Raw genomic sequence first — 22,052 nt, 5'->3', positions numbered from 1 at the left:
CTTGCAAACGTGGCTTTTTGAATTAAGCTTTGGTGTGCATTACTTTTAGTTTTCGCCGTGTCATGAGATGTGGGTCAAAATTATACTAATATTCTAAATGGAAGGTTTTCATTTAATGTTCAGTTGTCACCAACAGTGAAAGTAGGGGAATTATCTACTCGCTTGATATATTCACCTAAAAAGGTATGAGTTAAACCATTTTAATTGTGATATAAAACACTGCAAAAGTTTAAATAAATAAATAAATAAAAATAAAAACTCCTTAATGTGCTGAAAAGGAACCACTAATTGGTATTTTAAGAATGATTAGTTTATTGTTTCTACAGTTCTACAGTGTTTACAGTGCTTATTGTGACTATTATGAGGAACTTTACCCCCAAAAATGGTACAAATTTTGGCCTGGAAGATCTATTTTTATTTTTCAAAGGGACAGTGAAAGGGAATTAATAAGGTGCTTAACCGTCAGAAAATGTTCATCTCAGGACTAAATATTAAGTAAGTACAGCAGGAGCTGTTCTGTTGTCGCTTGTCTTTGTTTGTATTTCTTTTTTCTAAACTATTATATTCTGACCCTGGACAGACCGTTATGACCCTATATAGACCTTACGTGGCCTGGCCCATGCCCTGTGTTATGCCAGTTTACAGCTGGCCCACTGAACCAAATAGTAAACTGCACTTTGCTGTTTTATGTGGCTGTGATTGATCACCAAATGAAGGCAGCCTAAGTGCTGCAATGTGAAGCAGATGAAATGGAAAGCTCTAAACTAAACTGACAATCTAGAAAGTATTACAGAGGTCAGCAGCAATCCCCAGGCGTTTGGGGCAGCATACAAAGTATGACTGTATATTGATTTTGAAGATATCTTCAAGCGGTATGCATCTTGCTTAATGAGTTCGTCCTGCACAAGTAAACAGTTGGTACACATTAGCCTGAAAAATCAACATGTGTCCACACTTGAGCGGGAACATTTCTTCGGCTCACATTGGCTAGCTTGGTTGCTCTAGATTGGATCTCACCAGCACATCACAACAATTGTGATTGCACTATCAAGTTTACCTTAAGTTTGTTTTGTAGGGTGAGCAAATTCTATTTTATTGAATCACGACACAACAACTTTTGACCTTTTCCCTAGAATAGTTTATTGCCAAAATTAGTGCAAGGTCTCACAATACCTTTTTTTTTTTTTTTTTGTCAAAATGAGGATGCTCCAATGCTCAGTCAACGATTGTTAATCATCATGAATTATCAGCCAAGATTCGGTATAATACAATCTGACTTAAGAGTCCGTAGATGTTGCACAGTCTGCCTCAACATTTAACCAAGATTGAAAAAATCCTTGTTTTAATTTACATCTTTTCAGTGAATCGATGAATCTGGTTCATTGAAATAATCAGAATGCTTTAATGAATCAGACTGATTTGGTTCTCGAATCAGCAATGCCATGGAAGAACCATTTTGGGTTCCATAAAGAACCTTTCAGTGAAAAGTTCTTAAAAAAAAAAAAAAAAAATTCTTAATGTGTAGAACATTTTTATAATCTAAAGAAGCCTTTTTCGACTATAAAGAACCTATTTAGTGCAATGGAAAAGTTCTATGGATGTTAAAGGTTGATGATCCTTCTTTAACCTGGTTTTTAAGAGTGTATTTCCACTTAATGTACGATTATCAATGAGCAATGACTTATTTAGGAAGTTTTGAAGCAAGTTAGACTCAGGGGCTGTTTACACGACACGTAAAAACGTAAAACTTTTTATGCGTTTTGGCCGTTCGTTTAGACGACAAAAGCGCTTTGAATGCGGAAAACAAACTTTTGAAAACAGGTTTTAAAGAACAAGTTTCTGAAAACGGTCTCCGTGTAAACAGCAAAAACGCAAATCTCTGAAGACGATGATATAATGCACATATGTATTACATGTTCAGTCTATAGTGTTTCATCGCCATCTAATGGCCTGGAAGCAGAATACAGGGTTTTTAGTCGGTTTCGCGGATCCGTGTGAATGGGGATCATTTTGACAATGGTGTCGTCTGTGCGCGGAAAACTCAAAGGAAAAAACTCTCAGTTTTAAGCATATCGTTGTCGTATAAACGTACCCTCAAATACTTGTTTTTGTCTGTTTAAAAGCCACAAGTGTGTTACAGTGCAGATTAAGTAATTCTTAAATGTCTGTTGTAGAAAATTCTGCAAGTTTGGAGTGATATTACACGATTTCCCTCTTGGTTTCACTTGAATGAGCTAATTTAAAGCCATCTCGGGGGTAGAGATGATATGTGACATAATATGAAATTAATCACGGTCATCAGTATAGACTAAGTCCACCCCTGTTTTTATCTGGGAGAAACCAAATTAATTCCACAAAAGTAGGTTTGGGTCTTAAACTCAGACTGATTAACTAAAGATAAACGTATTCCCTTTTGCTTCGTTGCTGCTAAACTTTGTGGAATAATCACATTAAAAAGTAGAAAGAATTTATTATGCAGTACAATAAAGGGAATTGCTAACTGATGGTTCTGAGGATGGGTTTTCCTTGCATCTACACATCCCCAAAGGACCCGCATTGCTTTAAATTACAGCCTGAGAAGCAAATGATAGCAAGAGCTAATGTATCCAGACACATACATTTTAAGAGCTAAAAGGTTTTTCATCTACTTCTCTTGTTTCATTTTCCATTCATTTTTCTCTAGCATGCACAGCAGAAATGTACACGTTTGCATCCGTTTCACAAGCAAGCACAAGACTTTCAGTTTGAGGAGCAGCGATTATCTGGCCTTAGGGAGCATTGGGCCATTGTATTAATTATAGAGTAAATGCAGTCTAATGTGCTACTTAGTTCATTGAAAAACAAAACACACCATCATTTTTTACAGTAATTATTTTGTTTGTTTGTGTAATTTAGTCGTGGTGCCTGTGTAATGTAAAAACAGCTAAAGAAGCTAAATTGTCAGGTAAAATCATTTTTAAGCACAAACTAGTGAGATTTTTTTGCATAAAACAAGATAAAACAATTTGATAGTGAGGTAAGAAAAAACATTTTTATTCGAAACTGGTATATGAACAAAATACAGATTAAGCATTTTCTTTCTTTTTTTTTTGCAGTGAATAAAATAGTTGTATTATAATAATATTCAACTGATCAAAAAAAAAAAAAGTGCTTGCACAATGTAAACAAATGTAAAACAGAAAATGCTGATGAGCTGGAATTGTCTAAAAATAGTACATTTTACTAATGTTGATAAATTGCTTACTTGGAAATGTGTAATACTCTGCTATAAACCTGATTTTTAGGTCAGTGCATTATGCACTTATCAAAACAATATAAGATTATGTTAAAATGCCAGAAAGCCTGTCTGATATTTTTATCTATTTGTTGTGGTATATTTGCAAAGTCATATAACTGAAGTGTATCAGCACAAACATTGGTTTTCTGTACAAATCATACCATGGAGAATATTATTTATTTATTTACTCACATGATGTCAAGACAAAATACATAATGAAAGTTATCGTAATGACAACTTTAATTTAGTTATTTATTTACAAATATACCATGGAGAATATTATTATTTATTGATGTATTTACATCATGTCACAGCGGAATACATAATACAAATTATTGGCAAGACAACTTTTTTTTGTGTGAAAATCATACCATGGAGAATATGTATTTATTGTTTTATTTATTATTTACATCATGTCACAGCAAAATACATTATGAATGTTATCGTCGAGACAACTTTTTTTTTTTTTACAAATCACCAAGGAGAATATTATGTTACTACATAATATGATTTATTAATTTACATGATGTTGCAGCGGAATACACAGTGAAAGTCATCGTCAAGACAGCATGACTGAAACTGTCACTAAAAAAAATTGACACAATCGTGAGCCATAATAGTTTTAGCAGTCTTAACTACAAAACACACATTCCAGTTATTATAAAACAATCAGCTTTCCTCAGTAGAGCTCTGTGGACTCCATCTGCTCTCACGCTGACGCTCAGATGGTCTTGCACACAGCAGACGTGTGCTCCTCTGCCCCGATTGAAGGGGATTATTGCCTTCTCCTCCGTGCCGTAGGTCAGACTCAGGTCAGACAGGAGTGGCAGCTGTGAGCGTGCGGATCCTCCGTTGGGGAGAGCGTGAGGAACCCGCTTTTAGGGCCGAAGCGGGGGGTTGATGTAAAGCTTTGCTCTCTGACCCAGTCATCAGTGATTAAAAAAAATCCCCACAGAGAATTGCTGGAAAACAAACAACAAAATGTCACAGGTGAAATGAAGAAAGACAGGTGGGCTCTGAGCTGCCTGTTATACCAGCGCATGCAGGCACTCGAAGGGCAGAGCGTCCTCCTGCCCAAACGGACACCTCTCTGCTGCCTAGCAGAGAAATACCAAACTAATGTTCAACTTGGGAATACTTTATGCTGTATGCTTTAAATTCAATTTAATTAGCAGAGGGAATTATCTTCAATTACAAGTAATACGCAGCACATAACAGCAGACGTCTTGTCGATCTGCAATCATTTTACTTTGTTAGAAATGTTCAGCTTATTTTTAGAAAACAAAATTGCTTAATGCAAGATATGGGGCCCTATCATAGAGCAACGGGTCTATGCAACGCCGCGACGCAAGTATTTTTTGCTAGTTTCAGCCCGACGCAGTTATCATTTTTACGTCCTGCGCCACGTTGTTTAAATAGCAAATGCATTTGTGCCCATTTGTGCACCCATTGGCGTGCTGTTCTGAAAACAAGGTGTGTTCAGGCGCATTGTTGGCACATTGCTATTTTGAGGCAACTGAAATAGACTGCGCCATTGACCAACTAAAACCTAGTCTAAAGTCAATGGCGCATAATTTTTTTATTTTTTTTATTTAAAGTGCCCGTTAGTAATATGAGTTTATAGGATGTGCGTACACTTTGTCCCGTAGATGGTCTGCTTCCATGCTTTAACCTCGCGCACGATCAGATCCGTTTCCTCGCTAGAGAAGCATTCAGTTTTTACACTTGCAAATTCCGCCATGTAAATAGCGAATCCGCCATGGCGCGAGTGCAACTGGCTTTTAAAGGGAATGGGAGATGAGACTCTGATTGGTTTATTGCACATTACGCCCAAAACACACCCATTACTCATTAAGAGAATAGGGACAACCCGTTTAGACCATGCGCCGGGTGCGCCGACCATTTTTCCCTTCGTTAAACTAGCAAAAGTGGATTCGGACACGTACTAAGTGCACTTGCGCCGTGCGCTTTAGACCATGCACTTAGAACCTTAAAATAGGGCCCATGGTCTTCATTGGCTGCTTGCAAACATCTCCTTTGGCCCTCAAACACTGTTGTAGCTGAGGCCTGGAAGTGTTTGGCTCGTGTTGTCAACATGTCGAGAAGATGCTGTTTTTACACTGTGAAAGCAAATCCACTTTGCATGCACTTCCAAAGGAACTCGAACTCTGATTGATACAGTAAAACCGAAGCCATCATTACTGTTCGCATCACTGTGCATTCAATTACTTATTCAGTTATGGTAATTGACGTTTTGTTTTGCTGTAAGCGGTAGACCAATCACATCAGACTGGGCCATCTGACCAATCACAGCAGAGTCGCCTCTCGGAAAGGAGGGGTTTAGAGAGAACAAATCTTTTATCAAACTGTTTCAGACATTGGGAGAAAAGAAGTGATGCTGCAATGTAGATTATTAGAAAATGAAATTATGTTTTGACCTTGGATGCATGTGAATCCTCTAAAACAAAATTAAGAACCTTTAAAATCGCATAAATGGGGCACTTTATCATGGCTGACAGCCGATTGGTAGCAAGCTTGCAAATTATTCTTTAAAATACATAATTAACATTATTTCCTCCGAGTATGCAGCTGAAAGCTGCTTTCGACTCATGAACCGATCAGTATTTAATTTAATTAAAAATGATTTTACATGTTTCAGTTAATTATACTGCAGGTCCCACTTTGACTTGCAACATACATTATTCCTGACATCTAAAATAATTAGTACCAAAAAATATTCAGTAATATAAAGTATTAAAGCAAACTAGGAGAGCTGTAACGAATACTCAGTTTTAAATGTGAAATGATCTCTCAATATTAGTCAATTAACAGTATCGATATTTTGGGCAGGATTTTTTATTTTATTTATTTTTTAAATAATACTAAAAAGATGACTGGTATTTATAGAAGTTGTGAAGGAAAATATTAATTGCCCTGATTTCCTAATGAGTTTTCAGGATATCAATGTCAATAAAGTAATAAATCAGTAAATTAAGATATTGCATGATATAAAGATATCTACTACTGGTTTGCGTTTCATTTTATCTTAATTGCCCTAACATTTATAATTTTAATAACCTTTTACATAAAATTTTGCCTTTTGGAATCTAATGAGGTATAAGTGTGTTATTTTCAAACCATTTTCAAAGTATTCGTATTTCCATGTCCTTGAATTTAGTCTTTGATATTAGCTTATAGCTGTTGATTTGCTTTATATGGCAAATTCTAATTCCCTGAAGATAGTGAGTAAATTCTTCATAGACTCAGTTGGAACACGTGTTGTAACAAAATGCTTGTGATGGATCTGACTCATAATGTCTCATCGTACAATGTGAATATTACAAATGAATTGAATTTTTTTTTTTTTTAAGTAATGAAGGCCGTCATGAACTGTCATTTCCTGTTGGCCTATCTGGAATTTATAGGTGTCTATAAAAATCAGGTCATGCCTTCTAGTTAAAATGAATACACCCCCTTAATATAATCAGTCAGAAAAGGTGAAGGACTGGGTTTATGATATCAAGGTCACTGCACCCGCTTCATATTCTAATCTATTGCCATAAAAGACTACATATGACACTTCATATGAGAGCCAAAGAGTGGAATTGGACTTTTTAATTTTGTTTCTTTATAGGAATATTTCGGGCCACCATTGTATAAAAAATCATATTTATTCATAGTCTTTTAAAACCTTTCTTTCATGGAACACAAAGTTGTTCTGAGTTGTTCTTTTCAGTAAAATGAGAGTGGATGGTGACCAAGATTTTCAGTGAACTTTTATATGGTTTCAGAAGACTTTTAATATAGTGCACATGTCGTACGGACTGTTATAATGTTATAAACATTTTGGGGGGGGGGGGGGCTTGGCTGTCCTTGGTCCCCATCTGCTTGCATTGTGCAAAAGAGCAGCTTAGACATTTTTACTAAACTTCTTATCAGAGGTGGACAGTAACAAAGTACATTTACTTGAGTACTGTACTTAAGTACACTTTTTGAGTATCTGTACTTTACTTGAGTATTATTTTTTCTGGAAACTTTTTACTTTAACTTCACTACATTTGAAAGACAAATATCGTACTTTTTACTCCACTACAATTCTGTCAAGGTCCTTGAGTAGAAAGTAACATCAGTCAGTGGATGATTTTGGTTGCAGGGGTTGCATTTTGGTTGGAAATGAAAGTCGGGTTTACGTCAGAACCCTGCATCTAATTGACATCAGAACCCGACGTCAGATTGACGTTGGATATTGATAATAAAAGTTGGGTTGACGTCAGAATCCGACTGATGTTGGTTTCTGACGTCAACCCGATTTTCATTTTCAACCACAATACAACGTCTGTCCAACGTTGGAGATCAATGTCAATCTGACGTTGGATTCTGACATAAACCTGATTTTCATTTTCAACGTTGGGTTTGGTTTTCTAAATGCGAATTTTGTCACTTTTTTGCACACTAGCTTATAGATAACAGTAAGGCTAACATATTCATACTAAAAGCCAAAAAACTTTAAATAGGGCAATATTTGAGGGAACAGCCATTTGGGTGTCCGAAACCATTGTGGACGTTATTGAGTGACTTATTCAATCTCACATTCAATCCCACTACTGGAACTGTGTTCTAGAAATAAATGTGATATTGATATGAGGGTAGGTATGCAGGCATACGGTACTTTAAGTATTACATACAACAATGCAACAATAATAATAAAACAATGCATTGACATTTACTTTTTACTTTTGATACTTAAGTACTTTTAAAAACGAGTACTTCTGTACTTTTACTTAAGTAAAAATAGGTCTTTACAACTTTTACTTGTAACGGAGTAATATTTGACCAGTAGTATCTGTACTTTCACTCAAGTAAGGAAGTTGTGTACTTCGTCCACCTCTGCTTCTTATTTTGTCACAGAAAAAATAAAGCCATACAGGTTGGAACAGCATGAGTAAATGATAACAGAATTTTTATTTCTTGGGTAAAAAAAAAAAAGAAATTCCTCAGTGACATGACAACAATAAATGATTTATAAAGTAATAATGTTAAACAGTCTGCTGTTTCATATTTGTTCATGGCTCAGAGTTTGTGCAGGTTTTGGAAGTGCCAGACTATATTAGTTTCACAGTTTAATAATAACACCCTTGTCCTTGCAAAAGTGCCTGTTTAAAAATCACCCTTTTTTTAAGTGAACTTCAAGATGCATTAGCCACTGAAATAACAGCTATCACTTTTGCAAATGAGGATACATTTGTTTGGTAAGTGCAGATAATTATAGCTTTTAGCTCCATTATGAAGAGGCAATGCAGCCAGACAATATTTCTTAATCAGTGATGCCCTTTGACAGTTTGCTTAAAACTGTATACTATTAATCACATCTCCTTGCAATGTAACTGTATACAGTACAGGGCGCATATTTCACGAGGCATCTTGAAGCAATTCCACTGAGTCATCCTACTTTTCATTTTAAATCTCTTTTGTCTGTTGACAGAGCAAAAAGAACAGGGATCAGAGAAGCTGTTAACTCATCCAGAAGCAAGAGTTCACAGTGTAGCGTGAGATATTGATAGGCACCGTTGAAGGTGTATTTCCTTCACACATCATCAGTCTGCTCAATCTCCTGATAAAATCACAACAAGTTTCTGCTAACTCAAGAGTATACTCAGTGCACACATATAGACAGTTTTTCTAATCTCATTCCATCTAGTACATTACACTTTACCGAATTACATTACACTACAGAAGGACATTTTTGCCCACTGTCATGAGACTTTAAAGTCTTCTACTTTGGACAGAGGCGTCATTGACATTGTGTGAATAGGCCTGAATTTGTGTGCAGTTGCACACCTTTTGAGTATAATACAGTGTATATTGTGCATAGTGTATGGTGTATTGTACAATTTGTAAATTACTGTTTAGCAGTAGGCCTATCTATATATGGTTTTGTATTTGTCATTCTGTTCATCCATCCACTTATGCATACAATATACACTATTATGCATATACAAGCTATTGCCTGCTGCATTATCTAATTTATGTATGCTCATGTTCACTTTACTTAGATAGGGCAATTAAATGAACAATAAATTAATAATTAAAAATGGTTAACCAAATGAAATGTTTATGTAATTGAAAGATAATAATCTTTTAATAAAATGAGAGATATAGGTTAAATACTTGATTGCATTTCAGTGAAGCAGCAAGTGCCATTGTTTGTGTTGATTTTATTGATTTTATTTGAAATGTACTGTTCTTTTTTTTATTATTACATCCATACCCGACCACGAGGCTCATGGGGAAAACACATGGCAGCTGAAGTACAAATTGGGGACTACAGTACATGGAAAAATGTATTTAAAGGAAATGATTTTCTGTGTATAGATGTAATAGGCAGACAAAATGTAAAGAATAAAACAACTATGGTCAACCTCACACATATTTCTTTCTCCCCTCACTGTAAATATTTTTTTTTATATTATACAAATATAAGAATTGCATTTGTAATATTTTAATACAGTATATATATTAAAATGAATAAACACACACACACATATATACTGTATATATATATATATATATATATATATATATATATATATATATATATATATATATATATATATATATATATATATATATATATATATATGTATATGCAGTTATGTTATTGTAAGATATTATTTTGATCTTTTCTCTGAAATGTGTCACTTTAGTTTTCAGTGTATTAAAGGTATTTTAGTATTTTTTTTATATTAAAGGTGCGCAAGTTCTGACATGATTTATCTTGCTTCATTTTTTACATCATAAAAAACCTTTTTTAACAGGGGTGTGTAGACTTTTTATATCCAATGCGTATTATCTATGTAAAATGACTACACCTAGTTACTGCTCTGACCCTTCTTGGCATTGAGTGTACAAGTTTATGACACATTTTCACATCTATTCTGTTAAACTCCTGGAGGATCACTTTCTTAAGTGTCCTGATGTTTGAGTAGGAGTGTTGAAAATCCCCCACAGGTGTCCAATAGTGTTAAGGTCGGGTGAAGTCATGTTGTGCCCAACAACGCAGAGAATAAGGACCAGGAAGCGTCTTCTGTTTCAAGATTTTGTATAACATCACACATTTGAATTCATAAAACCATTAATTAAGCACAACTCCCCCACTCTTTCAGCACTCATACATCCCTAAACAAGAGCTTTACTACCACTGAACTTCACTGTGGTGACCAAACACTTCTCACTGTATTTCTCCCCCTTGCAATGCCATACATTTTGGATGCAGTTAGAGCCAAAATTATTGATTTGGTCTCATGAGACCAGGATATGGATTACCATAAGTCTATTTATTTTTTTATTTTTTTTTATTTTCATGGGCCTTGGAAAAGACTAAATGAGTTTTGTGTGCTTTGGTTCCAGTAGGTAGTTCCTGTGTGGACAACAACAATGCATTTTACTTCTACACATTGCGTTATACTGTGAGAGATGAAACAGTCACTTTTCTCACTGCTTTTTTCAGCTCTGAGACATTTTCTTGCCATTTCTCCTGCTCTTTTCTTAAAAAAAAAAAAATACTCATCACAAAATGAAAGCTTAAAGTGAGGTCCTGATTGTTTCAGGGACTTTCAGGGACAAGTCCATTCGAGTTTCTGTGTAACTTTTGCTATATTTTCACACTTAAAACATTGCTTTGGCAATCCTCTTGTACCATTGTCTTCTAACAATTCTCTCCCAAGTGATTGGTCTGAGATTAAGTCTGAGAATGATTCAATGGGCTATATAACACTTCATTTTTAAAAATAGAATTTTTAAAGTAAATTTTTTAATTTACATTTTTAGTTCAACATACCTGTTGATGAACAGTTACGTTTTTATTCAGTTCAATTCACATTTATTTGTATAGCTCTTTTCACAATACACATCATTTCAAAGCAGCTTAAACAGAAAATACACATTACAATTTAGAATGATCTGTTATTGAGGTAACTAAGTAATGTATTTCAGAAATGTACATATACATTTAGTTTTATTTTGTAACTATCAGGAGGGTGTACTCATTTTATTCACTTTTAACACCAAATTTTATTCAATTTTATCACTTTATCACAGTTTTTCTTAATTTCTAAAACACATATCTCAAAACCATCACCCACTTTCTCAAAACTTTAAACACAAAACCAAATCTTCAAACTACATTCAGAGAACATCTGACTGTTCTGTTGATTATCGAGAGTTATCATCCTTGGTGTGAACGGGCTTTTATTTTGTACAGTTGGTTTGATCATATCATTAGAAACAAGTGAGACCAATTTTGAGTCTTTGTGTGTAAACGATGACAGCTGTGTTGTAGTTGTTTAACTTTTGCCTTCCTCTGTTTAGTATTTTGTGCATCACATTGCAAAATGTGTTGTAGTGAGTGAGAATGTGTTTAGAGTTTTGCAAATGGTGCTTAACTGCCTGAACTTTATGTATAAATTGGTTCAACAAATTTTGATTCAGATAATGGGGTTTAGTGTTTTTAGCAATTCAGAAAAACTGTAAAAAAAAATCATATTTTCCTGATTTATATTGACATGCTGTTTGGTAATCGATCGGGCAGACTTGCTGGAACTTTCAGAGAGGATGTACTCATTTATTATGAATACTCTAAAGTACTGTAGCAATTATGGCAACACTTTAGTTTAGGATCCAATTCTCACTATTAAGTAGTTGCTTATTAGCATGCATATTACTAGGATATTGGCTGTTTATTAGTACTTATAAAGCACATATTAAAGTGCCCCTATAAAGGATTTTTGAAAATGACCTTTCATGTAGTGTGTAACATAGCTCTAAGTGAATGAAAACATCCTGCAAAGTTTTAAATCTGAAAGTGCACCGTCTATAAAGTTATTGTCTTTCAAAAGTAAGAGTCAACTCTGAGTCAATGAAATGAATCGTTTTTCAAACGAGTCATAAGCCGTTTCGTTGTGACGTCAATTCAAAACATTAGCATATTGCCCGCCCACTTATTGCGCGCTCAGACACCAGGGAAAACTTGAACCTCAAACACTGCCTCTGATTCCTGTGGATACTGGATAGCTTCATGTCGAGAAGACGCTGTACTCTACAATGTGATGGTTAAAGCCAGTTTTTTTTTTTTTCACAGTCCAAGGACAAGCATGTGAAGAATCAGTGGTTAAAATTCACCTTTACCACGATACCACAGCAGTATAATCCTAAACTTTTGCTGTGTTCCCTTTATTTTACTAATGATTTCTTCTCAAATTTTGGAGTTCACAGCAGGATTCACAAACCGCTTGCTCTTGAAAGATGGCGTTCAACATACTTACATTTGAGTTTTATATTGTGTAGGGTCTCCTGCTAACTGCTTAACTCACATTATTACTGTCTCACTGAAATACTTCTGCTAATCAGTTGTGGGCCACTATTACCTAAAACTGTGTCTATCAATGCAGATTGTCTGTCGTTCTCACTGCTTTGAGGAAAGATTAAGCATGGAGCAAGATTTGTTTTACCAACGTTTATGTTACACCAGTCATTCACATCAGTCATTCACGCTAGAGCTCGGCTAATGTATGCCCTGTTATTGATACAGTTTCCACATGTTCACCGCAATAAATTAGAAAAATACAAAAAATACTAAAGAAATAAGTACAAGTAAAATAATCGGTTTGTTGATGCACTTGTTAATGCTGATGGTGAGGAATTACAGTTGCAACATCTCATAATGTACCTCAAACTGAGTAGTGCATCACTGAGAAACTGAATAACAGTTCTTCCAGTGTTTCATCATCGGACTCGTGCTCGCATTGATATGGTAGAATCAACGTCATTTTTCGTTACAGTGTTTAGTTTACGGTGTAGGAAGCCTCAGGACAAGCAGAGCTAACGTTGTTATGGCAATGGCCGTTTTTGTTTTCGACACGCGTGCTGTACGTGGTAGACCAATCACAACAGACTGAGCCATCTGGCCAATCAGAGCAGAGTAGCTCGCGGAAAGCAGGGATTTAGTCGTTAGTCATTTGAGAATCATTGAAAATGTGGTGATGTGCAAATGTATTTTATGAGAAAATGAAATTTTTTGACAAAATTTTTTGACCTTTGATGCATGTAAACCTGTTGTAGGAGACTCCACAACAACATTAGGAAACTTTAAAATAGCATAATAGGAACACTTTAATGCCTTATTCTGCGTGACCATATTCTACATCCCTTAATCACGCCCACTACCTAAACTTAACAACTGCCTTACTAACTATTAATAAGCAGTAATTAAGAGTTTATTGAGACAAAAGTCGTAGATAATAGTTAGTGGCCGAAATTATATCATCGGGGTTTCAATGATTGTATTATGGCAAAAGTACTGAAAAACAGATATGGATGTTTCCTCTGACTGGACAGTATTACAGTGAGGCATCATATGCTCTCTCTCTCTCTCTCTCTCTCTCTCTCTCTCTCTCTCTCTCTCTCTCTCTCTGTGTGTGTGTGTGTGTGTGTGTGTTTAGGCACTGGTGCAGCTGTGTTGACTAACTGCATGGTGAAATTCACTCAAACAGGATTAGACACTGTGGGATTAGCTGTATATTGGAACTGGTGAAAGGAAAAAAAATTAAAATGCCATCAGAAACAATCCCCCCCCCACCCCCACCCCAAAAAAGAAAAGAAAAAAATCACAAGGCTTAGCTTAAACAAACACAATTAAGTAGTCAATTACCGCATCTGATGTTGTTCAGCCGTGTTAGTTTTTTATCTGTTGCCGATGCTTTTGCGCTTTTGTGTTACCTTGAATGCGTTATGCTGTGTGTAGGTGGAGCTCTTGTGGACAGGAGTCAATCATGTGTTGTCTCATTAAATGTGTTGGTGGCATGATGTTTGCCATTCTCCATCCCAATTAACTCACATTCTGTTTATGCTACTGTAACACTTCGTGCCAGTGATCACACTCCGCCAGAATGTGGTAAATATGCAAAGAGTGCAGGATGCTCTGCTCCCTGTCTGGCTTTGTTTCTGCGTTTGCTGCTTTGGGCTGGGATTTTAGTTAAAGTGTATTTACTATTTTAAGAGACAGCACTGACTGATCATGAAAATATGACTTTTTTTCCCAACTTCAGAATACCGGTATTTCAGATAAATATGTTCACACGGATGTGTCAAAAAAGAGGCTAATTTTGGTTACACTTTAGATTAGGGAACACAAATTCACTATTAAGTTGCTTATTAGCATGTATATAGCATAACGGCTGTTTATTAGTACTGCATTATCATATTCTACACCCCTTAACCCTACCCCGTATCTAAACATAACCACTAAAGCAACTACCTTACTCACTATCAATTAGTAGTAAAAGTTTATTGAGGATAAAACTCCTAGTTAATAGTGAATATGTGCTCCTTAATCTAATGTGTTAACCTAATCTTTAATTACATGATTGGTTGCAGTGTCATTTTGGGGGCCAACACTCTTAAAAAAATATATACAAAAGATAAATTGTTCAAGAACAGAATACAGACTTTTAAAAAAAATGCTTTGAGACCCACTTTTAACATGGCTATTGGTTGAAATATACTAAACAGTGAGACCTTGTGCAGTGTTCAAAGATGGTGCATATGTAAATAAATATATATATTCATGTATTTTTTGTGTGAATTTGATTAAATATAATAAGATTATTTTTATTTTTTTAATATTTTTATTCAGCTAAAATCAAAAGTGGCAGTACGTGCTGTTCATTTGAACTTTCAATTCATCAATGAATCCTGAAAGAAATGTATCATGGTTCTTTACAAAAATAGTTTCTTGATCACCACAATATAATATTAAAATGATTTCTGGAAAATTAATAATCAAATAATTTGGCTTTGGCATCACTGGAGTAAAGTGTATTTTAAACTATATATATATTTATACATTCCATAAAACAGGCAAGAGGTCAAAAACACTGGGTAGTCAGTCCAAACAATAACAGGGTCACAGGGGCACAGGCGAAAAGGGAAATCCGAGGGAACAGGCAGAGAATCAAGAGAACAGGATACAAACACACTTGGAATTGCAATAGAAACACTAAACAAGACTTCGCAGGGAATGACAAAGAACCAGGCTTATATAAGGTGAGTAAACAAGATAATGAGACACAGGTGAACGTGATAATGGATGATGGTCTGGGCAAAGGATTATGGGGAATGGAGTCTGTGGATGTGTGGTGATTGTCCAGGTTGGAGTGCCCTCTGATGGTTATCCCGGGCACTCTCACTGGTGATCGTTACAGTTAGCACCCTAATTTCCTTGACAAAACTAGTTCTTTGATAAATAAGTGACATGTATTTTTACTGGTATTATATCTAATTTGTGAATTTACTGAAGTTACGTAGCCTACTAATAAATAACGAGGCATTCAGCATCTAGACTATTTTACCAATGAAGTCAAAATTACTTCTGCTAATTTAAGAGCATTATGCATCTATTAATCTTTGTTTTACTGTGGCCCTGACGAACACTAAGTACCTTTTTATAGCTGTGAAGCACACAGGAGCCTAAGTCAGATGTGTGTTGTTCTGCGCCTGTCTCTTACGAACAAGACCCTTGACTCCCTGTGAAACTGCCAAAACCCCACTGACTTTGCATTTTCCAGCTTTACAATTTCCCAAAGCCTGTAATAATGAACGCAACCCGTGGCTACAGCATTAACTCTGATTGGATATGTCCTTTGGGGAAGCTAGGACCTCGACCCTCACTGGTCACACGGTGAGCACTGCTTTCTCTCTAATCAGAGTTAACTGGAAACATTTAGTTTCATGGTATTAATTTATGGTGGTGGCAAGACATGCAATAGGAATTGAAAGGCAAATGCATTTGCATGAATTTCCCATGGGACTTTAAATGCAGGGCACTACTAATTCGGTCTGGACGTAATTAACAGCCTGATATGACAGAGATCATTCACATGACTAATATCACTCGAAATGCATATTCATTTAAATGCCATAGTTCATATTTAGGAACTTACCAAATTATTAAACTGAGATTTTCACACCCTAGGAAAGCTGGTTTGTTGCCAGTCTAAGGTGGTTTACTACCGTAACCAACTTGACCAAGACGGTCTACTTGCTGATCTGGCATTTTGGCACCAATCTTAAGCGGTTTACGTGAGGAATAATTGACGACGGGCTGTGGAATTATTAGAAAAATATTTATATATTACACCTAGGTGGTAATGCAACAATTTTTCAGTAATTCAACAGCCCAGAGTCAATAAATCCTGCTTATACTTCTACCACACCTTAAAACATTGTTCAGATGATGTATTTCAAGACATTTGTCAGGTTTTTGTCCTTAAAACGCTCTTGTGTGTAGGACTCATTTCTTACCCATCTAATCCTAAGCCTTCGTTGCTAATTCCAAAACATCATTTTAGAGCTAGTAACAGAGGCTTCAGCCATTGGTAGCAGTCTAATGCAGTTCTTAGAGAGAGAGTCTATGTCTCTGAACAGTGTTTGACAGCAGGTTCTCTACTGTAAGTTTATCTGCACAAAGAACAGCACTGTTATTACCTCGCTAGTGAGAAATGTCATGTAGCTTTTAAGTTGTTAAACTATTTTACTGATAACATCATCAGAGCAGCGCTGACAACACGTTTCTGTGCGAGTGTGTGTCTGTATTGTATGTGTGTGCGTTTTGAGTGCGAGAGAGAGAGGGAGGAAGAGAGTATGTGCCTTCCATATTTAATAAAACATAATTTTGTTGCAAAAAACATGGAAATAAATGGTCATTTTTATCCTATTGTTTACTATATTTATTTGCTTGGTCAGTGTTGTTGTGGGTTTTGGTTCTTTTGCTGTTGTAGGCTGTACGGACCTTTGAAAAAACTGAAATTTGGCGAAGTGATATGGAACTGTAATGCGGTCAAGACCAGTCTGGAACTACTTTAGCCGTGCATTTCCCTAAAAAATAATTGCACACGTTCGTCAACCAATCAGATTCAAGCATTCACCAGCATCATAAAAAGTTGTAGTTAAATTGCATTATTTTTTAAATTTGATAATTACAAATGAATGCAGGTCACTACATTATTAAACTGCAGTTTTGGCCTAATTTAAACCAGTATGGTGTTTTCTTCTGAGGTGGGATCAGAAAATCTCCAGAACATGTATCTTTCTGCTCTGGAAGTAATGGCTTTGATTAGTGCATTAAACTAAAATTCATTCCACATAACTCATAAACTCTCATCTGACATCGGCCTATGAATATCAATAAGCTTATGATGTCTTGGATGTATTTCTAGTTTGACCCAGCATGAGAATGATCTTACGGGGGTGCTTGAGGGTCAGTTTAGATGAAGTAAATATTAGAGGTTCACCAGTATATCTTTTTCTCAGCTGAGGCCAGTCCTGAATGCATCAGTTGTTTTTAATAGCCAATACTTTCATTTTATGCCCAGCACACTCCCACAGTATGTTTTACTCACAAATATCAAACGTCAGTTGCAAAACAGTGCATTGGCTTCAGCAGAAATGATGACTGTTAGTCATTTTTTTGCCGGCAGAAAGAAAACAAAACAGTCTTAATGAATCCACATGGAAAACGCAGGAGATCACCTGAGAATAAACACCTCAATATACACATAACGGACAAAGAACTAAGGAGAACTCAGGGCATAAATAACGAAGATAATGAGTGAACTAATTAGACAGCAGCAGGTGAATGAGATCAGTGACTCTGGGAACAGACTGGCACACATTGGGAAAGAGGACATGGCAGGGAAACAGAAACAGAACAGAATCAAACCAAAACACAATGAACAAGATGTAATCCCTACATGTACCTTGGGAAGTGAAATTAGACCGATAACATGTATGTATACCAAGGTGAGTTGTATCAGTGTTCCAATGTATCAGCAAGTGGTATCGAAGCATTATTAGTTTTTATTTTATTATTATTACATTAGACATATTTCCATATTTCCATTTAGAACTATATAAAGGTGAAAAGTATTCAGTATACAGATTATCAGTGGTTTTTTTTTAGAACAGTGATTTTTTTAATATTTATTTTCTTAATTATTTTATTTTATTTACATGTATTTTACCAATTAACTAACTAAAACAATTAATGAAAAAAAGGTTCAGGTTGTGTGTACCTTAGTAAAGGTACACACAAAATATCAAAACTTTGTTAGAAGTAGCAGGCGGTATCGATGCATTGTTAGTATTTTCACATATTTCCATATTTACTATTAGTACCATGTGAACATGAAAGTTATTCAGTAATAAAATATGGTTACACTTTATTTTAAGGTGTCATTGTTACAGTGTAATTATATATTTAAGTATTAAGTAATATTAAGCAACTACATGTACTTACTATAGGGTTAGGATAGGAGTAGGGTTTGATTGAGGGTTAGTTGCATCATTTTTAAAGCAGTGATGTTCATTTGAGGTTATTTAGGTTAATGTGATTGATTAAATTAAATTAATAAATTTTACCAATTAACTAAAACAATCTATGAAACTTATTTTATTCTTTGTTGAATTAGTACAATTCCATAAAGGTACATACAAATTATCAAAACTTTTTTATATATAACAATATTTTTTTTTTTAAGTTTTTTTTTTAAAGTTTTTTTTTGACAAATAGATCCATTCTCCTCTGTATATTTTCCTTATACCTAAAATGTCAGGTGCATTCAACTGTGTGTCCTTGCAATTAGACACAACTACAGGTTCAGTAAATCAGGTTATGAAGATTGCTGTTTGTGATCTGAATCCAAATCTCTTGATTTGCACATTTCTCTTTTGCATGTCCCAGTCCGTTGTAGTTATCATAAAACTGAATGTCATATCATCTCCCGCTGTTCTGTCTTATCTGGCGGATTTAACCATCTGGCCTTGACGTGATTACAAACCCATCCAAATCTTTTGTTGTCCACAGTGACAGAATCACCAGCGCCTTCACATAACAACAGCATTCAAGAGTCCCTAAATGAATATTAAATCTGAGTTGAAGGAGTAAGATTACTTAAACATGAGTTGGTGGCTTGAAGGGATAGAGGGGTTTATACAACAGTATTGTGGTGGGGGGGGGGCTATATTAGAGTCTCCTTTACATAAAAGCAAACGTTGACATTTTACAATTCATCCGCCTTAATTCTCTTGTGTCTAATAGCGCTTAATTACTCAATATTTTGTGCTGGCTGTCACCTCTAGTTAGCCTTGTTTAAAGCATGCATCTCCCGAGGTTATTGTTAGCCTTTAGCACATCTGTTTAGTCTCAGAAGTTCTCATCCTTTAACTCCACATGGATAAAAAAGACTAGAAACAGTTGGCTGTGCAGAGGGAAGAGTGTTCATTGCTCGGAGGCTGAGTTTATTAGCGAGTCTCTCTAATTTGGATCAAGGATTAGCATGGATTTCATTGCACACTGGTCAATTTACTTGAGTGTGTTAGAGCATTTTGCACTTCTTATTGACCAACACATTTTTTATTACTCAAATGAAAGATATAAATGCAGATTTATGACCTTTCTCAGTCTAAGACCTCATATTAAGCATCATGCAGATTATTCTAATTCTCAAAATGCATTTGGTGACTAATGAATGTCAAGCATTATATGAAAAACAGCTAGACTTACGTGCTAGATTCTAAATCTTCTGAAGCCATTTATTAGATAACCAGTTAGAATTAATTGTTAATTCATGGCTGTGCAATTAAATATGCACATATTACAATTTGGCCCATTACGATCAGTTATGAGACACCAGTGACATTTGGCATCATTAATGTCAAAACAGGTATGTCATTAATGTGCCATATTTGAATATATTAAAATGTGAAAGAGAAGATGGTTTTAAAAACTCAAAGCTGCACACAAATCTATAATGACTTCAGAAGACATGGATTATCATACATGTCAGTCATACAACATTTTTTTTTATTTTTTTTTTTTAAGTTTGACCCAACCATTAACTTTCAGTGTATGGAAAAAGGCAGCAAACTTGAGTCTCCAGCCGACAAAGTTTAAATCCCGCCTGTCTAGCGCACTTCCCATAATGAATAGACGGTCTTTTGTGGCTGTTTGAACACATTCGACCACATTAGCGTTTACACAACGAAAGCAGTCCAGTCTAATGCATTTTCAACTACCTCTGGAAGTGGTCGAAAGCAGTAGTCTACCGATATGGGATTTTTAATGGCCGATGCCAATATTGAGAAAGCAATCTGGCCGATTGGCCAATATGAGGCCAATACAACACATGTGAATACAGTAAATGAGAGACAAAAAGAATATTGGTGAAACTAAATGATCATTTATTTTACATAATATTTTTGACCAATGATCAGAGTTTTGCCATTTTCTTTGAGTGTCAGAAATGTGCGTGAGTGTTGTCTGGACTTTGCTCACTGAGGCAGAGCTTGAAGCAGCATCCCTTTCCTATTGTGCTTCTTCATGCACAGATGAATGGCGAGACTTATGGTGACCACATGTTTGTGGTATTTTTTTCTTCCCTGTTGCAGCTCCCATTTTCACCACGTCACTGCAAATATTGCATTTTGCATTCCTCGGTTAGCGCCATGCAGCTTAGCATCAAATCAGACCGGAGCATATGAAAAGGTATACTACACACGGTATTACGCCAATCATGGACTATTAAATACAGCAGATAGTGAATACAATTTTCAAGGATTTATTTTCAAACGTATTATTATTACTTACCATACAGTGTTCTTGTCTCATCCACCTCACGCAACCCATCTTTTCATTCCGGAGAACACAGGCTTTTCTTTCTTCTTTTTTTTGAGTCCGTGGGAAAACGGCGTCTAGTTTAAAAGGAACCGAGAACAACGCGCGTATCTGAGGAACAGCCAGTCACAGGATTTTCCGATATCAAAAAAATTCCAAATATCGGCCAATATATCGGCCTCTGAGTGATCCGATCGACCAAAACGCATCTTAATACCAGGTGTAAACAGGGCCAGAGAGAGAGAGAGAGAGATGTTTGCCCCATTTACTTTTAGTGTATGGAAAAAAGCAGCATGAACATTCTGCTAAACTTCTCCTTTTGCATTCCACGGGAGAATAAATAAATAAATTAAGGTATACTTCTTTAGAACAACACAAGAATGGATAATTGAGAAATGCATGAAGTTAAATTAAATGAATATAGTTTTTTTCACAGTTTAACTCTATCACAAAAAAGAGAGATTCTGTCTAAAAGAGAGGCCTGTCTGTCATTGCTAAACCTATGCTTATATAATAACTATATATCTGAGACATTTTTAACATTCAAGTGTTTTTTGTTTGTTTTTTTTGAAGATACAGAATGATCACCAACCTCTTGACCTCGCTGTTGTGAAGAAATCTCTTTTTTTTTCTCTGCCATGGATGAGTTTTGTAGGTTAATCTGAAGAAACAGGAAAAGGCTGAGCATGCATTGCTAAACAGCTTTTCTCTAGCAGAAATTCGCTTCCTCCCTTATTATATTCTCTTCCTGCAAAAGGCTTTATCCTCTTCATTTTTTTTTTCTTATTTTCTCTTTTCAACAGTAATTTCCTCAGTTGCTGTTTGCCCTGATCCCTCCCCACCCCCACAACCACATCACTGAACCGGTGGTCAAACATTTAGTTTCAGGCAATAGGACATACCCTAATGCATTTTGGGTGAGCAAGTAATGATCGAATTATTTCTTTAGAGGGAATGCTCTTTGCGTTGTGACCGAGCTCCTCTGGCTAAAATAGTTGTGTAAAAATTCTATGATCTTCATTTTATTGACTGCTGCATGATGTTGTGGCC

General features: G+C 35.6%; 1 protein-coding gene and 1 long non-coding RNA gene across 2 annotated transcripts in view; one reads left to right on the top strand and one right to left on the bottom strand.

Moving 5' to 3' along the window:
- Positions 1–22,052, top strand: part of tmem132e (transmembrane protein 132E) — a 365,104-nt gene that overhangs the window by 91,917 nt on the left and 251,135 nt on the right. The gene's annotated exons all lie outside the window — the stretch shown is intronic.
- Positions 7,136–9,088, bottom strand: LOC309499495. The gene is made up of 2 exons (XR_014206270.1): positions 8,163–9,088; positions 7,136–7,200 (listed from the first exon to the last, which is right to left on the bottom strand). It is a non-coding gene; the product is annotated as an uncharacterized lncRNA (long non-coding RNA).

Source organism: Leuciscus leuciscus (genome assembly GCF_965113295.1).
Source record: "Leuciscus leuciscus genome assembly, chromosome: 5".
NCBI classification, from domain to species: domain Eukaryota; kingdom Metazoa; phylum Chordata; class Actinopteri; order Cypriniformes; family Leuciscidae; genus Leuciscus; species Leuciscus leuciscus.
This window is presented reverse-complemented; position numbering and strand designations above follow the sequence as displayed.